Source organism: Lathamus discolor, chromosome W, assembly GCF_037157495.1.
Source record: "Lathamus discolor isolate bLatDis1 chromosome W, bLatDis1.hap1, whole genome shotgun sequence".
NCBI lineage: Eukaryota > Metazoa > Chordata > Aves > Psittaciformes > Psittacidae > Lathamus > Lathamus discolor.
In genome coordinates this window covers 21,936,552-21,948,856 of record NC_088908.1, presented here as the reverse complement: position 1 = coordinate 21,948,856, position 12,305 = coordinate 21,936,552, and the positions used below count along the sequence as shown (strand labels likewise).

General features: G+C 44.7%; 1 protein-coding gene and 1 pseudogene across 5 annotated transcripts in view; both read right to left on the bottom strand.

Moving 5' to 3' along the window:
• The window catches only part of LOC136004448 (uncharacterized), a 70,272-nt pseudogene extending 64,733 nt beyond the window's left edge, over positions 1-5,539 (bottom strand).
• LOC136004380 (ankyrin repeat domain-containing protein 11-like) overlaps positions 1-12,305 on the bottom strand; it is a 203,188-nt gene that overhangs the window by 151,619 nt on the left and 39,264 nt on the right. The window lies entirely within an intron of this gene.

The following is a 12,305-nucleotide window of genomic DNA, read 5'->3' as shown; positions in this document are numbered from 1 at the left end:
GAAAAACTGCTGTCCATGTCTCTGCCAGGGAATGAGGGGAAGCTCAGCCCAAAAGGTTTATTAATTTATTCTGACCCCTGGTATCACCAAGGCAACCTCACCAGTACAGTTCTGCTGTTAGAGAAGTATTCTTAATGTGTCCAGGAAAAAGATGACAACTCTCACAACTGAAAGAAGTGGACATTTCTTTCAGTTTGTATACACATACATTCCACTAAGATTACTTGGTTTTGAAACAAAACCAGAAGTACCAGCCCAGCCACCTAGAGCAGTGCCACATAACATCTTGTGTTGCTGCACAGCCCTATTTGCACCTTCACAGCATTTTCCTGACTGGTGCTAATAGACCAGCCTGAGAGGGACAGGTGTAGTCTTCTGCTATGCACTCAGAAGGCAAAAGAGCAGTTCATATTAAAAGGATAGTTTAAGGTCACTTTCGTATCAGTCTAGCTGAATTAAAATAGAATATTTAAATTTCAGTGATTTCAATTACTACAATATTAGCTAGGACATTAAATTTAATGTAAAAGTTTTACAAATAGGTTTGGCTACAATAAACAAAATAAGCAAACCTAACAAAAAAAGAGGAACATTCTATATTTAAAACAAAAAACAAAAAAGAAAAAAAGAAAAAAAAAGGAAAAAAAGAAAAATAACCCACAAAAACCCCACAAACCTTAGTGCATGCCTATATATATATATTTATATGCTTATTGACTAATTCTGCTTTAAATCATCTCTGCTACAGTAGTCTTTCCTTCCCCATTTTTCAACCCCAAAAGAATTACCATTTCTTTCCAGACGAGAACTTGTGCCAACATTCTGGAGGGCTAAAGTCCAAACCACACATAGCTCAACAACAGCAGAGTTGAACAAAAAGGAAAACTATAGCTTTTTTCTTAATTATACCTTGTAAAAGTATGGCTAAGCAGGGAAAAAAAAAAAAAAAAAAAGTCAGTTATTGATTAATTCCAGGGTAATGAAGACTATTTATAGCATATTGTAACAGATACTCTACTAAGTTTATCAGATTTATCACCATCTTTCAGTGTCTAAACTCAAGGTGGCTCTACGGAAAAGAATACACTACTGTAATTCCAATACTAAACTGGCTTAGAGTCCACAAATTAATACTTTCAGAGGAAAGGGTTTCATAACTAGGTCAAAACAGGAGGTGGGTGTTATGCATGTGTTTCAATTCCTATTCACCCAGCAGAAAAAGCCAGAATCAACCTCCTTTCCTGGGGATCCCCAAGGTTTAACAAGGAAAAAAAAAAAAAAATCCAACTTTGCAAAACTGCAAAATACAGTCTTCTTTCAGCACCATTTGATTGAAGCCTCTCCAGGATCATGTCTTGAATTATGACCAAACCTTCTCCTAAGCTACAAAGCACAACTCTTCACTATCACCAGCAGAAATGCAAGGTTTTCAGCAATGAAAAAATATCACCCAAAATCCGTATCAAGAGGTAAAGCTACAAAATCACAGCAGAAAAGGAACTGGAAAAGTGTAAGTGGTGATTAGAACTACTCTAAGTTATCTGATACACTTAAACAGTTTTACCTTCAAATGTTAAAGCCATGAACGCTTATGGTTTGAAAAAAAACACAAACAAAACAACAACAACAACAAAAATCTCACCGCTTTGCCTAGTACACACGGTCCTCCTTGTTTATATCCAAGAGCTGTTCCAAAGAAATGTAATAACGACTCAAAGTCCAGTACTTTCTTCATTCCTCTGAGCTACTGTAAATTGAGTATGAATATAGAAACTATTTCCATGAGCAAAGAAAAACTGCATGTGGAAGATATTTTTTAAACTGAAGTTTCACTAACAACAGCATCACTTTAAAGTGAAGCCTAACCTTAGAGCCAGCACCTTCTCTGGGGCAGGAGTGTTAGTGGCAGCCCAGTATTCTGAAAGAAACTAAACTTGCCTGCAGCCCTAGTCAAAAGTATACAATTTGTACGGTAACAGTCTAGTCAATTCCTATCTTTGCAACCTAATTTGAATCCCCTCTTTTTTTAATCTTAATTTAGCATTATAAACCAGTAAGTCTAAGTCTACAGCAGCATCTTGGAGGTATCCAAACTATAGGCTATCAACCTGTAGTAGGAGGAAGCCACCATGGGTAAGTGATCAAACCAGCAGTTAATCCCTTCATTGACAAATATTTTTGGTGTGTGCAAAGCCAAAGTTGAGCTTTTTTTGTTCACATAATTTGCTTACTAAATTTTGCTACAATGCCCTAAGGCATTTGGGTATGCAACGCTGAGAAATAACAATGCTCTAGCCAAGGCATGCATGCTGCACGGTGCTCTGCAAATATGCCACTGGAATTCCAAGCTACTATTATGCCCAACTCATTGCTCTAGTTATTTGTCTTGAAGATCTAATTAATCCTCCTGCTCATCATTGCCTAAGCTTACACAGGAGCATCTCAAAGCTTGGTGACATTTTGCAAGTATGAAAACAAATAGGTGAAGTAGATCTGAACTCCTGTCAGTCCGTGATCTTATCATCCAGACAGGTACAAAGTACCACATGGGACCAGATGAAAACTTCTTCTTTGGTCTCCATCCCACACTCCTTTCAGACCATGGGAATTAGCCCCAGTAACAGGCATCTTGCCACAGGAAATACAACCTAGGCTTCAACTTCAATTGTGGATGACCTTGACAACATAATTTTCTTGACTGTGTAAATAACAAGGAAGTATATTTCTTATACGACACCAGCAATAAGTCTAGTCCAGCAGAGAATAACCAGAACCATTCAACGTTGACCTTTGAATCCCTGTACCGTTGAACAGATAAAACCTTGTATGAAAGGACAAAAATTACTAAGATCAAGGACCTCCTCCTGCCATACCTACCCACACCACGACACTGACAGGCCCCTCTCCTATTTGCAGTTCTCATCACTTTAGTTTGCTGTTGAACTCAGTCCTACCAGCCTTCAAGTCAGCCTTGGGGAGAAGCTCTAGGTGCTCAGGTGCACAGACAGCAGTCCTCATGCTGCCATCCTGCCTTTCACCAAACTTGGAAACAATCCAAGTGTCAAGACTTCCAGGAAATTCCAAATTAAGGTTAAATGTTACCATCCAAAGCCAAGCAAAGTCAGGGATAACAGCACCCGAGCTCTGCCCCATGAGTCCAAGCCCTACTGCAAGAGGCATGACAACTTTTAGACTAAAAACTTCCCCAAAAAACCTCTAACAACTGGAAGCATTAAGATTTTTGAAAGGTACAGGAGGAATTGATAGTAGCATGCCAGGTCCTTCTTTATGGCAGCCACAGCCACCAGTAACAACAGATGCCCCATTCTAGGCTTCCTTGTCAAACCTTGGAATCATAGAATGCTTTGGGATGGAAGGGACTTTAAAGCTCATCTAGTTCCAACCCCCTGCCACAGGCAGGGAGACCTTCCAATAGACCATGCTCCAAGCCCTGCCCAACATGGCCTTGAACACAGCAACAGGCTGCATCAGTCTCTTACAGCATGAAACATGTTGGCAATTCAGCCAAACCACCTTCCAACACAAGGTTTCCATAAAATTCACACTCCAGGTGTTCTGCTACTGTACAGCATGACACAACCATTCCCATCAGAAATATGTCAGGCAGCTGACTGGTACCTCTTGGACTCCAACTGTCCCACCTGTAGCTCCACTAAAGATGCGCAAGTCACTGATGTGTCTCCCTGAGCATTCATGCAAAAGGAACCCATACCCCAAAACACAAAAAAACCCACCTACTTCCCCTGTCGTGGTTTAAGCTCAGTCGTAAAGCAGCCACGCACAGTCCTCGTTTGCTCCCCCTCCTTTCCTCCCCCTGCTCCCAGGGGGACAGGGAGGAAAATCAAAAGAATGTAACTCCCACGGGTTGAGATAAGAGCAGTCCAGTAACTAAGGTATAACACAAACCACTACTGCTACCACAAGTAATAATGATAAGGGAAATAACAAGGGAAGAGAATACAGTACCACCCACCGACAGATACCCAGCCCGACCAAGCAGTGAACTACCCCTTCCAGATAACTCTTCAGTTTACATCCTGGGCATGACGTGCTGTGGTATGGAATACCTCTTTGGCTAGTTTGGATCAGGTGTCCTGTCTCTGCTTCCTCCTGGCTTCCCCTCCTCCCTGGCAGAGCATGAGACTCAGGAAGTCCTCAATCAGACTAAACATTTGAGCAGTAACTAAAAACATTGGTGCTATCAGCGCTGCTCCCAGGTCAAAAGTCAAAACTACAGCACTGCACCAGGTACTAAGAAGGAGAAAAAACGACTGCTACTGCTGAACCCAGGACAGTATCCACCCCTTATTTCATACCATTCACGTCATGCTCAGATCACACATTTTCAATATACCATCACTCTTATCTTAGTGCATGGACCAATCCCTATAAAGCTGCTGAGTCCATCTGGTCCATGATGACAGGCTCCATCTCTTGTAACAGTCTTTCAGAGCAGGAGAGGCTGTGTGCAGTGTTCACACTCATGAATAACCTGGGCAATAGTGTCCATTGCTAAGTCCACCCCTCAATCATGAGTCCATCTCTATGTTGCATCTCTGCCCTGATGGCCTGAAGTGTCATGGGCCCACCAGGCTCAAAATAATTCACTGTCCCCTTCAGCAGTTTCTGCAGCTTGTTGTTGGGGACTCTGTACAGCTGCCTTCCATCTCCGATGCTTCCAAAGCACTGGAGGGGCCCAGTGGACCAGATACTTGCTCATACTGTCCCATACACCCTGCCACTCATGACTGTCCAGCCTTGGGGAAAACCTCTTGGTCCTCCTATATCATCATCTAACCCTAGACAAGACCCCAACTCGACTCTGCTTAACTTTCAAGATCAGACAAAATGGTTGTGGGTAAAACACACTCTGTGTGTGTGCCAACATGGTGATCCCCATCACAACCAGCAGGCAGGTCCCAAGGGTACCCAAAGGCCATTCAAAACCTTCAGAACTCTCAAATGATGATGCAGTTCTTGTCACTGGGGCCAGTGTAGCTGCTGTGCTTGCTGGCTCTCTCACCACCGGCTTCTCTTTTCCTGAGTCCAGATCTTCCTCCTCTGCCTTGCTGGAAAGTGCTGTGTGGTTTCCTACATCCTCCACTTGTCCTGGGTGCCCGAGGCTGGACCCAGCTGAGGCTCCCAAAGGTGGTATCTTGCTCTCTGCATGCTCCTGGGGCTAAGGCTCACGGAGCTCAGTGGGCAGCTGCCAGGGGATGCTCACGGTCACCGCGGGGCTGGGCTCGGCTGCGGGGCCAAGTTCCTCCGCTGCCTCCTCCTCCCGCTGCTCAGCAGCCGCCTCTTTCCCCTCCTCGACTGTGACCTCCTCCATTGGCACCTGCCCCTTCCCGGCTTCCTGGTCCCCAGGGCCTCTCTCCCAGGCTGCTTCGGCTGCCACTGGCTCCCGGGACCACTCCCCCTCGGCTCACCACAGCCTCACAAAGACGGAGGTGAGGATGAGGGCCAGGACGGTGAAGAACAGCAGGATGGCCAGTTACAAGTCCACAGCCACGTCCATCCCGCCCTCCTGCTGCCGGATCCCACACATATTAGAAGTCATTACCATGAAGTACAGTGAAACAAAAACCTTAGCCCAAGCCCCCCAGCCAATAAACACTAAAACAGCAAATACAGGCTATAAGTAAGGTATGACATGCTGAAACTCCAAGATCAAGAGCAACAACTTTGAGAGCCAATAAATCAGCATTGTGATGAGTGACTATTAATCCAAAACAATGAATGCTTATCACAAATACGATTAGACAAACTCTTGTCAGATCTGTTGTTATCTCAACCCTTCATGCCCCAGATTGGGCTCCAAAAAGAACTGTCATGGTTTAAGCTCAGCAGTAAATCAGCTACGCAGTCCTCGCTCACTCCCCCCCCTTTCCTCCCCCTGCTCCCAGAGGGATGGGGAAGAAAATCAAAAGAATGTAACTTCCATGGGTTGAAATAAGAGCAGTCCAGTAACTAAGGTATAACACAAGACCACTACTGCTACCACCGACAATAATAATGATAAGGGAAATAACAAGGGAAGAGAATACAGTACCACCCGCCAACTAATACCCAGCCCAACCAAGCAGTGAACCAGCCCTTCTGGATAACTCTCAGTTTACATCCTGGGCATGACGTGCTGTGGTATGGAATACCTCTTCAGCTAGTTTGGGTCAGGTGTCCTGTCTCTGCTTCCTCCCGGCTTCCCCTCCTCCCTGGCAGAGCATGAGATTCAAGAAGTCCTTGGTCAGACCAAACATTTGAGCAGTAACTAAAAACATTGGTGTTATCAGCACTGTTCCCAGGTCGAAAGTCAAAAAACACAGCGCTGCACCAGCTACTAAGAAGGAGGAAAATATGACTGCCACTGCTGAACCCAGGACACCCCCCTTAAAGAACTCAGGGATTTGAATATCAAAATCAGCAGGTTCAGTTATCTACACTACTATTTAAAAGAGCAAAAGATAATGAACAAGAATGCCCTAAGCCATTATTCATTCAAGAAGTACAACAGTGAGTCTGGTCTTATCAGCAGGCCTGCAGGCTCCTTAGGGTAGGAACAGATTGCACACCTCTTGCTACCAAATGCATCATCTGCACTTAATCATAACATGATGGATAATCTTCTGAAAACAAGCAATTCCAGCCATATTCTGTGTAATCCTGCCATTCCACTCCAAAGCCTGTCATCTTGCATCCAAGCTTCTCACATCTTCAGGGTGGAGACCATAATTTCAGTCCCTTTCAAGAATACGCTTTGGTGCTACATACAACACTGAGAAATAAATAAAACCATCCCTCCAAATGCTGCACCTCACTCACTACATCAGAACCTGTCTGAAAGTACTTCTAATTTCAGAAGAGAATCCCAGGTTGGAAGGGACCTCAAGGATCATGCAGTCCAACATTCCTAGGCAAAGCATGACCTAGACTAGATGGCCCAGCAAGTGTTCTATTTGGTTGTGGATTGCTCTTACAAGAACTCTCTTCTGCATCATGGTGAACACAGACTGGAATCACACCCAAAGAACAAGGTGAGTGAGACATTTTTTAAAGAGGTTTCTGCTTAGCTCAGATCTGCCCATTAAAGGTTCTGCACTGTGCACATGGGCCATGTTAGCTTATTAGCAGTGGAAAGGTCAGTGAAAGTGAATTAATGAAAGCACTCCACTCTCCAGTATCTGACATGCAAGAAAGGAGCCTCCCTACCTCCACTTCTCTTGAAAAGTACATTCAAATTGAGGGCATGTAGGTGGCACCTGCCAAAAGTGGCATGTGAATAACATTTGCAATTTAACACATTCTTATAAAACACAGAACTGTAAAAGCAGCAATTCAAACACTCAAATCAAATGCTTATGCTGAGATTACATCTGAGAATCTAGCCTTTTCAGTGGGACAGGGGGAGGATTTTAAAGCTGTTTACAGAAGGCCTCAACAGGGGTTTGTGTCCAAAAACTCAAGCCCCATCTGACCCATAAAGAAATCTAGGCTCACAGTGGAGCCACCTCTTCACTTATAGTGGAGATACAACTTTAAAAATGAAACTTATTACAGAACTCTGGTGCTGTCTGTTACATAGCACAAAATGGACAAGCGGAAAAGTTGACCTCTCCCAAGGGCTGTGGAAACCCACCTTGTACACACACAGGTACAACAACGGAGAACACTAGGTAGGAAACACTCTTCACTAACCCATCTCCCACCCACTCCAGCTGTTGCCTTTCCCAGGCTGACACCAGCACTAACCCAAACAGCCTCGTCTGAAACACTCTGGGCAAACCTGCACCTGAAGAGCCACCCAACTGCTTTACAGCACTTCCAAAACCTGATTTTCCCCGAGAGAAAGGGCTCCACCATTTCAGGGTGGGATAAGGACCACAGCAGAAGTCAGTCAAACCCACAAGCCACACAGCTCCACTTTAATGTTACATGCGATTATTATTTCCACTTGCACATGGGTTCCCCTCCCCTCTCCAGGCCCTGTTTCCTAACACATCCACTTCTTGCCCCAAAAAAGCCAATGCTTCCATACCATACCCCAACACCACAGGAAAACCTCTGCTCGGCTGTGACCGACATGCTAAAGAAAAAACATACACTGCTCTTCTTCCATTGCCTTCAAACCCCTCTAATTTGGAAGGATAATAGCTGAAACACATTGTCGTGGTTTAAACCCAACCACAAACCTCTTTTGCTCACTCCCCCCCTTCTTGCCCTCCCCCTGCTCCTGGAGGGACGGAGAGGAGAATCAAAAAGAATGCAACTCCCACGGGTTGAGATAAGAACAGCCCAGTAACTAAGGTATAACACAAATCACTACTGCTACCACCAATAATAATAGTGCTAAAGGAAATAACAAGAGGAAAGAATACAACACCTCAATACCAGCCGACCAATAACTCACCCCACTCCCCCCAGCCAAGCACTGACCAATACCTCCTCCAACCCTGCAGTCCCAACCCTTCCGGGTAACTCTCGGTTACGTCCTGGGCATGACGTGCTGTGGTATGGAATACCTCTTTGGTCAGTTTGGGTCAGGTGTCCTGTCTCTGCTTCCTCCCGGCCTCCCCTCCTCCCTGGCAGAGCATGAGGCTCAGAAAGTCCTTGGCCAGACCAAACATTCAAGCAGCAACTGAAAACATCGGTGTTATCAGCACTGTTCCCAGGCCAAAAGATCAAAACACAGCACTGTACTAGCTCCTAAGAAGGAGAAAAATGACTGCTGCTGCTCAACCCAGGACACACATGGAAAAAAAGACAGAAAGCTCAGAACAACACTTCATGCAAAGAAATAGCTTCCCCGTGGAATACTAAGCTCTATTTCCCCCAAAGCAGTAAAACTTGAAAACCATATATGAAAACATTTAAGAACATTAATAGAAAAACACTGAGCAGTTAAGTCACATTCCATTACTGCAGCATCTGACTGTCAGAGGACAATTCAATCCTGGAAGCATGTATTTTAATTGGTTTTCCACAACAGGCCTCAGCTTTACAATTGCATCCTTCTCAGGAGGTCAGAACAAGGCACAGCTGCAGCTCTGAAAAGTAATTGTTTAGCAGCTCTACCTTATCATTCTTTAAATCTTACACCTACATATTCATTATGAACTCTGTAAAATACCAGTGCCAAAACCACCATCAAAAGCCACTACAATCTCTCTGTTGCTTGGAGAAAGGCTTAACCCCTCTGCTTCACTAATGAAGATGTGAGGAAAGCACAAATCATAGAATCATAGAATCATAGAATGGTTAGGGTTGGAAAAGACCTCAAGATCATCTAGTTCCAACCCCCCTGCCATGGGCAGGGACACCTCACACTAAACCATCCCACACAAGGCTTCATCCAACCTGGCCTTGAACACTGCCAGGGATGGAGCACTCACAACCTCCCTGGGCAACCGATTCCAGTGTCTCACCACCCTAACAGGAAAGAATTTCCTCCTTATATCCAATCTAAACTTCCCCTGTTTAAGTTTTAACCCGTTACCCCTTGCCAGATGTCAGCTCTGGTGCTGCAAAGCAGCCACCGAACCCCAGAACAAGCTCAGTGCAATACAGCCATTTCCTGCTGATAAGCAAAAAAGGAACTACCATGATGAATCCAGCTTGTTTTGATCAAACCATTCAGACAGTTTAGTGAGAAAATACTTGTCCTAGTGGTTGCAGCACAAGAGCCAGCATTTCAACAACTCCCTTTTCCTCTATCCATTTAGATAGCACTTTTCCTGTTATTACTACAGAAAGCCGGGGGGGGGGGGGGGACGGGACGGGACGGGACGATGACACAGAGGGATACAGACAGGGACAGGACAGGACACACAGCACCCCAAAAGAACACAAGTCTCTTTTAGAGAGCTGAGAGTAGCAATGGTTGTAGAAACTCCCATAATTGACAATAAAGGAGCCACCTACTAAAATGGAAAAGTCTGACTTTTGTAAGGTTTCCTACAGTGGAACAGCCCCCCTGCTCCCTATGACCTACTACAGCATTCCTGGTCCTCTGGCTGCACCAATTCAGCTACTTCTGCAGATCACACCAGAAACAATCCACACAAATCTCTAAATACAAATATTTTATTTGACCACATGTCGTGGTTTAAACCCAATCACAAACCTCACTTCCCCCCCTTTTGCCCTCCCCCTGCTCCTGGAGGGATGGAGAGGAGAATCGAAAAGAATGCAACTCCCAAGGGTTGAGATAAGAACAGTTTAGTAACTGAAGTATAACACAAACCACTACTGCTACCACCAATAATAATAATGATAAAGGAAATAACAAGAGAAGAGAATACAACACCTCAGCACCAGCTGACCAATAACTCGCCCCACTCCCCCCAGCCAAGCACCAACCAATACCTCGTCCAACCCTGCCATCCCCACCCTTCTGGGGTAACTCTCGGTTACGTCCTGGGCATGACGTGCTGTGGTATGGAATACCTCTTTGGTCAGTTTGGGTCAGGTGTCCTGTCTCTGCTTCCTCCCGGCCTCCCCTCCTCCCTGGCAGAGCATGAGGCTCAGAAAGTCCTTGGCCAGACCAAACATTAGAGCAGCAGCACTGTTCCCAGGCCAAAAGATCAAAGCACAGCACCATACTAGCTCCTAAGAAGGAGAAAAATGACTGCTACTGCTGAACCCAGGACACCACAGAATATTTTGGTGATCAGATTAACAGCACGACATCACAAACAACAGCATGGCATATGTGATAGGAACAAATGACCTCCCAGGGACAGAAACAGCCTGCATCAGGTTTGCAACCAAAGGAAACGGCACAGCAGATGCCCTCAAAGTCCCTTTCTAGCACAGAAGCTTTATTTACATTAGCCAAGCTATGAAGTGCAGAATGGTACTATCAGAATAGAGCAAACATTGCAGGATCTTACTACAAAGGTAAGCCTGGTCCTGAAGATCAGGCTCCTCATTACCCATTACAGTGGGGAATCCCTGCAGCATCCTTTACGGCAAGTTACATGCTGGCATGCACAAGTTGCTTGAACAGGGAAGAAAAACACCAAACCAGTCAGGTTTGTGCCCCAGTGCACTTTTACTCACAGGTTTATAGCAAAAGCAACCTCATTCTCATGGTCATGAACAGATGAGTGACAGAAGCTGAGCACTTTCACAATACACCACCTTCTCCTCAAACAAGATGGAGGTGGCACATCATCTCTCAGCTAGTTTGGCACACAAGTCCCAAGGCTTTAACCAGCACAGGATAAGGAATGAACAAAGACAACAAGAACCTGCTTTTAGAATGTCTGTGCTTTAGGATGAGAGGTTTTAACTCAAGCCTGGGCCAGACATTAATTCTGTTCAAGCCTTGGGCTACTCAGAGAATGGCACAATCTGCAGGTGCTCCTGTGGGAAACTGCAGGGGCCACGTATGCCAGAGACTCTATACCAACACAAGGCCTAGGAATTCACCTCTACAGCTTCAGAACGTGGCAGATTCAGGTATTTTTTTTAGCCAACACTGGAGAATTCTGCTCTCCTCCCCTTGTTCTCTTTTCCCCAACATCTCCATACTGCGGTAGCCCAAGAATAGAGCTGAGCTGTGGAGTGTTGATCTGATCAAGGGTAGGAAAGCTACACAGAGGGATCAGGACTTGATAAGCCCAAAGGTCTTTTCTAAGCTAACCAGTTCTATGATGAGACCCCCCAAGACCAAGATGCATTTTAAGCAATGCAATAGTCTGTCTTTGCAGAGAAGCAGATAAAACCTTATTTTACTGGAAAAGGTCACTCAGCTATCATCTCCAAGGGCTTACAAAACCACACAGCAAAATCACTTTTTTTTATTTGTTTTAGAAGTCAGAGAAGCATAGTTTGCATTCAAAAAAAAAAAAAACAACCAAAACCAAAAACAAAACAAACACCATTTACTTCAAAACTCAAGAGTGAAAAACCTCTGTACCAGACTATGAAATGTAACAGGTAGTGACCAACCCGGGTTATAACAGATGCTTGGATTCAGATGGGTTTTCCAGGGGAGTGCAGAGCAGCCATTAAGAAAAGAGTTACTGCACACTACAGCAAGAGGTCCATGCTTGATACACTTTAATTACTTAGCTGCAGCAGGGGAGAGTTACTGATGCATAGCCTGGTTTGTTTCACTGTAAAAGACTTCTACTGCTACTAATATTCACTGAAGGAAACTGAAATAACATCTTGTCTAGATTTGAATACCTTGGAATTATTATAGACAAGCTAAATACAAGTATTTCCCACCCCCCCCACCCCCTCCCCCCAAAAAAAACCAGGACAAAAGAAACCTACCAGAT